Consider the following 6,511-nt stretch of genomic DNA (forward strand, 5'->3'; position numbering starts at 1 on the left):
TTTTATGGTAAATTTATTTTTAAACAATCCACCCTTTTAAAAAAGAAGAAAAAAATCTTTATACATGAAGGTAAAGAAGGTAAAATTCTTTTGAAAAAATGTTTTTTTCAACAAATGTGAGCAGTATACACAAAAAAATTAAATCAGTGTTGAATATTCCCCTTTGGAAATAGCTTGAAGTAATATTATAATATCTACACTTTACATATTAAAGGGGTATTCCAGGATTTTTTTCTCTCGCTATGTTACAGGGGCTGTAAAGTTAGTGTAGTTCATAATATAGTGTCTGTACCTGTGTGTGACAGTTTTCTCACAATTCTTCTGTGATTTTCACCCCAATATTTATTTTTAACAGCATACAAAATGACTGTTGGCTCAGATTTTTCTCAGGATGCAATGCGGCCAAGAACTGACTCACTAGTCAGCTGATGACAGGGAGCCTGTCTGCTTCAATGGGTGGAGGGATCGCTTGGTGGGAGAGAGATCAACTGCAACTAATGCAACAGCTGTAGGCACTCTGATTGAATGAATGCAGCTCATTTATGTTTCAATAGGTGGGGTGGGTGATGTGTGGGAGGGAGGAAAATGGAATTATGGGATTTGTAGGCAATTAAGAAAAACTCGAACAGGAAATACCAGTTCACAAAAAGCTAGCCAAAATGTTATGGTAATCTCACAAAATAGCCATTTAGCTCCAAGACCAGCACAGATCCTTCCTAAGCATGTCCATTACTGTCTGCCAGGTGCGTACTAAAATCACCTTATGGTGGATATCCCCTTGCACTTTTACTCATGAAATTTACACCCAAATTTTGTGTTTTTTTTTTACCTGAAAAAAAAAAGAAAAAGAAAATGCCACAATAAACTGAACTGCCCTCTCATGTTGCAATCCCAAGAGGTAATTATTGTGGCATTTAAAAAATATTGTGTTTTGGTATAAGTGTGTTTTTGTTTTATCACCTGTGTTTATTTTATTACAAGGGTTAAAAAAAAAAAAAAAAAAGGGAAAAAGGAATAGTCAGGTGGGTCTGCGATTTCATATTTTCCTATTGGCTCCAAGCTAACAATTGGTCCTGGTGTTGGGCAATATCTGGTTTCACACATTGGAAAATGTAAGCAAAAAAGTCAGCAAAATAGGTTTAAAAAGTAGTAGTATTTTTATTTATTTTTAATCTAATAATGTGCTCCAATAAAGTCTATAGAAAAGTGCATACACAGAATACAGCAGAAAATTCAACATTGGCCATATTTTAGAACTATGTGTGTGTGCACTGACAGCCACTTTCCCATAGAATTTCATAGAACCCATTATTTTTGTTTTAATTTTAGACAACCCCTTCCCATCCTAGGTCGTATATTTATGTCATGGGTGGAAATGCATTAACACAACAGGACGTATATTTATGTCCTGCCGTTTTAACGCTCCATGAAGTGGTACTCGCTTCATAGGGGGATGAGAAATGGCTGCTATTATTAGCCAAGACTCACAGCTAATGCCGTGCAGCAGCGATTGTGTCTATAAAAAACAAAAAAAATGTAGGTAAAAAAAAAGGTGATCAAAAAGTCCTAAAAAAACAAAAATGGTACTGATAAAAACTACAAATCACTGTACAAAAAAAATTTGCCCTCATACAGCTCCACATAAAAAAAAAAATATATACATATAGGGGCAAGGGTGGACTGACAACACATGGGGCCTCTGGGCAATAGAGGATTATGGGGCCTCTGGTGTGCCCACCCATAGCCACAAGTCTTTCCATTTTCTACCTACCGACCCATATGAGGGCTTGTTTTTAGTTCCACCAATTGTACTTATTAATGAAATTACGCGTTTTATTACAAAGGCAAAAAAAATAATTATTTTATTGGGCGGAATTAAAAAAAAAGCATGATTAGGCAAATTTTGGGGGTTTAGTTTCTATGCAGTGCACTTTCCAGTTAAAATGACATGTTATCCTTATTCTGTATGGTGAATATGATTACAACAATAACCAATTAGAATTTTGTTTTATTTTTGTAGTTTAAAAAAATATATATATTTTTGTAAAAAAATAATATGCTTAAAATTGTCCTCTACTGACCTCTATAACTCTTCTATTTATATCACAGGGATGTATGAGTGCTAATTTTTTGCACAGTGTTTTTAATGGTACCATTTTTATTTCAGTGGAACTTTTTGTAATTTTGGACTGGTATTTCTTTGCATTTACGGCATTCACCATGCAGTTTCATTAACAAAATTCAATACTTTGGACTTTTACACATGCGGCGAAACCACGTTTATTTTTTTTTTTACATAATTTTATTTAAAAATATGGGAAAGAGTGGTGATATTAACTTTCATTAGGGAAAGGGATTATTGCAAAATATTTCATTTACAATTTTTCTCTTCCATAGGAAAGTATTACATGGAGTCTTTTAATGGAGTCAGCATTGGAGCTCATAGGACCCCTTCTCTGATAAAAGTTTAAATCACCCCCCTTTTCCCATTTTTTAAATAAAATTATGTTAACAAACATAAACATAAGTGGTATCGCTGCATGCATAAATTACCAAACTATTAAAATAAAAAGATTATAAAAAGCTATCAAAAAGTCCCATCAAAACAAAAATGGTACCCATGAAAACTATGGATCATGGTGCTGAAAAGAAGCCCTCAAACATCTCTGTATATGGAAAAATATGGGGTTATAGGGGTCAGAAGAGGAGAATTTTAAGAATATAATTTTTTGGAAAAAAGTTCTGATAATTTAAAAGTAATAAAACTAAATAAAACCTATAGGAATTGGGTATCCTTATAATAGTATGGACCTTCAGAATAAATATTAAGTGCCCATTTTACTGAAAAGTACAAAATGGATTTTTTTTCTTCTTCAAATTTATCTCACAAATAATTTACTGCTTCACCGAAGATTTGATGGTAAAATAAGTGGCAATTGGTGGCACAAAGAAAGTCCTCATATTGGTCTGTAAGTGGAAAATTTAAACATTATGGCTATTAGAAGGCAAGGAGGAGAACCAAAAGTGCAAGAAATAAAAAACCTCTGCCTGCCTCTTTAAGGCTAAGTTTCCACTTGGTTTTTTTATGGCAGTTTTTGGAAAACTGTCACTGCAGTTTTTGAGCCAAAGCCAGAAATGTTTTTAAAAGGAATAGGACATATAAAATGAAGGAGTTACACTTCTCCTCCCTTATGGATCCACTTCTTACTTTGGCTCAAAATCTGCAGTGGCAGTATTCCAAAAACTTCCAGAAAAAAAACCAAGTGGAAACTTAGCCTAAGGGGTTAATTATGGATGTAATGACAAGATGACCTCCTCCCCCTCTGCCATTCCACTCTCCTACACCTGAGCTGCAGCCAGGGTGAGCTGGAAAAGCACCTGCTTTGTCTTTATTTAATATACTGTACACTATTTGTTACCAGCAGGCTGGCAGAGGTACTTCATGCAGAAAAGTGCATACTACTCTGTGCTCCTCTCTATCGAGGTGACGTCAATGACGTTTTGCTGCTGTTTAATAGCAGACATGCCTGTGCGCCATGCGTTGCTTTGGAAAAATCTAGAGTGCCTGACCCAACAGTCTTCCCCTGTATAGGGGGTTAGAAGAGGACAATTTTAACTATATTCATTTTCTTACAAAAAGTTCAAATTTCTTTCAAAGTAGTAAAATAAAACAAAGCCTATATAAATTGGGTGTCACTGTAATCATATTAACCTACAAAATAAATATAGCACATCATTTCAATTGTAAAGTGCACTTCCTAGAAACAAAACCTCCCAAAATTGGCTAAACTTTCACTTTCACCACACAAATCATTTTTATATTGGCTATGCCATAGATTTTGTGGTAAATTACATGATGTCATTACAAAATACAATTGATACTGCATAAAACAAGCCCTCATTTGGGTCTGTAGGTGAATTTTTCTGAGCTTTTAAATTTTAAAAGGTAAGGCGGAAAAAACAAAAGGCAAATTTCAAGTACAGAAAAGCCTATGGGAAAAATGCCTGAACCCACATCCAAAGCATGCTGCATTTTAAAGAAAAACACCTCTGACTCCAACAACAACCAAAAGCTCGGTAAACAGACTCTGTAGCCATAATTTGCTATAGACGTTAAAGCAGTACTCCGGTGGAAAACTTTATTTTTTATTTTTTTATTAACTGGTGCCAGAAAGTTAAACAGATTTGTAAATTACTTCTATTAAAAAAATCTTAATCCTTTCAGTATTTTTTAGCAGCTGTTTGCCACAGTGCTCTCTGCTGACACCTTTGTCCGTATCAGGGACTGTTCAGATCAGGAGAAAATCCCCATAGCAAACCTATGCTGCTCTAGACAGTTCCTGTTACGGGCATCATGTGTCAGCAGAGAGCACTGTGTACAAGACAAAGAAGAAATTCAAAAAGAAAAGAATTTCCTATGTAGCATACAGCTGCTAAAAAGTACCAAAAGGATTAAGATTTTTAAATAGAAGTAATTTACAAATCTGTTTATTATTATTACAAACCAGTTCATTTAAAAAAAAAGTTTTCCACCGGAGTGCCCCTTTAAATAACACCTGGATGATGTTTGTTGGGTTTTCTTTATATATATATATATATATATATATATATATATATATATATATATATATATATATATATCAACAAGAATACCTTTACAGCGTCTTTCTTTTCTGCGATTTATCATGCATATATAGAAAAATTTTTATTAAGTTCTTGTGTTTTTAAAGTTACATTTAGAAGCCTATGAAGATAAACTCTGAAAACACTATCAAGGCTAGCAAGGTAATTTTTCTACTGTAAAAAAGTCACAAATTTGTGCACGCCTGTCTTTTCTGTTTTATAGGCACTCATCAGTCAAAGTTTTGGTATTAAAGAGGTTAAGTATAGTGAGGTTTTCAGACACATAAATTATACGTGATTCTTCAAAAAATTGCAAAATATCTGCAACTCTACTAGTGGAATACAAACATCACGACCAAAAAGTGCATAAAAAATTGTCAATTAATCATACTTGGTCTGACAATGTTGAGAATTTGGCTCCATTGACCTGGTAAAAAGGAGAAAATAGACTAACTATAACAAACTAATAAACTAACATCTGCCCCCCCCTCCCTCCCCCCCCCCCAAAAAAAAGCTGTGGGAAATGTTGCGGTACATATTGCCAAGCACCTTGTTTGAAACAAAAAAATCTTCAATAATGCACAATTTTATGCCCTTATTGGCTTCAATAGGGAATGCTCAAAACAGTAAAACAATACAGGAAAACAGTGCTGAATAAAAAGAGTTACTTTTTAAGGCTATGTTCACACATGGTGTTTTGGTCAGTATTTTTAACCAGAACCAGGAGTAAAACTGAGACAGAATAAAAAATTATAATAGAAGGATTTACACCTTTTTTTTGTGTCTGTTTTGTTTACAAATACTTAGGGAAATCCTGACCAAAATTCTACCTGTGAACATAGTCTCAGAGAGGGGCATTTACTAATCTTTTACTATGTAGTCTGGTTTTTACCCTGTTTTTTTCTACTTCATTTTTGACTATGTGCGACAAATTTACTAAATTGTTGCACGGCATTAATAAATTTGGCACACATAGGCAAAAGTGGGAAATTTACTTCATGTAGTAGAAAAAATAGTCTGTTCCTTTTTCCTGCTGTCTGAATAGGTTTGGCTGCTAGGTTTCCTTCTGGATCTTTTGTTTTTGAGTTTTTTTTTTTTAGCTTTTTCACCACATCTAAATAATTCAGTAACTACAGTGGTCCCTCAAGTTACAATATTAATTGGTTCCAGGACAACCATTGTAAGTTGAAAACATTGTATGTTGAGACCATAACTCTATGGAAACCTGGTAATTGGTTCTAAAGGCACCAAAATGTCATCCAAAAATAGGAAAAAGTGACAAAGAAAAATAAGTAGATAACTAATATAGATAAAGCAAATCCTTACATATAAAAGTAAGAAAGATCTGCTGGGAGCTGTAAATTACTGTCTATGTCAGTGTTTCCCAAGCAGGGAGCCTTCAGCTGTTACAAAACTATAACTCCCAGCATGCCTGGACAGCCAAAGGCTGTCCGGGCATGCTGGGAGTTGTAGTTTTGCAAAAGATGGGGCCACCCTGCTTGGGAAACACTGGTCTATGTAGAGGACAGGAGCTTCTTCAGGGGTCCTGTACAGTACAGGCAATGTCCCAAACAAGTAATTTAGTCGCCCTCACCTGGTGTCCAAAAGAGCAGCTAACCCTGATACAGGTAAAGTGTACAGAACATGTAATACCAGACACCAGTCAGTGCGTACACTTCAGTAATACAGGGGTTTTACCAGTGAATGCCCATTTTGATTGGTTGGTTCTTCCAGCCATTGACACGTTTCACAGATCTGGACTGTCTGTAGCATTGTATGTTGAGTCTGGTTTCAACTTACGATGGTCCAGAAAAGACCATTGTATGTTGAAACTATTGTATGTTGAGGCCATTGTAAGTTGAGGGATCACTGTAAATTGTAGTCATGG

Source organism: Hyla sarda, chromosome 10 (genome assembly GCF_029499605.1).
Source record: "Hyla sarda isolate aHylSar1 chromosome 10, aHylSar1.hap1, whole genome shotgun sequence".
NCBI classification, from domain to species: domain Eukaryota; kingdom Metazoa; phylum Chordata; class Amphibia; order Anura; family Hylidae; genus Hyla; species Hyla sarda.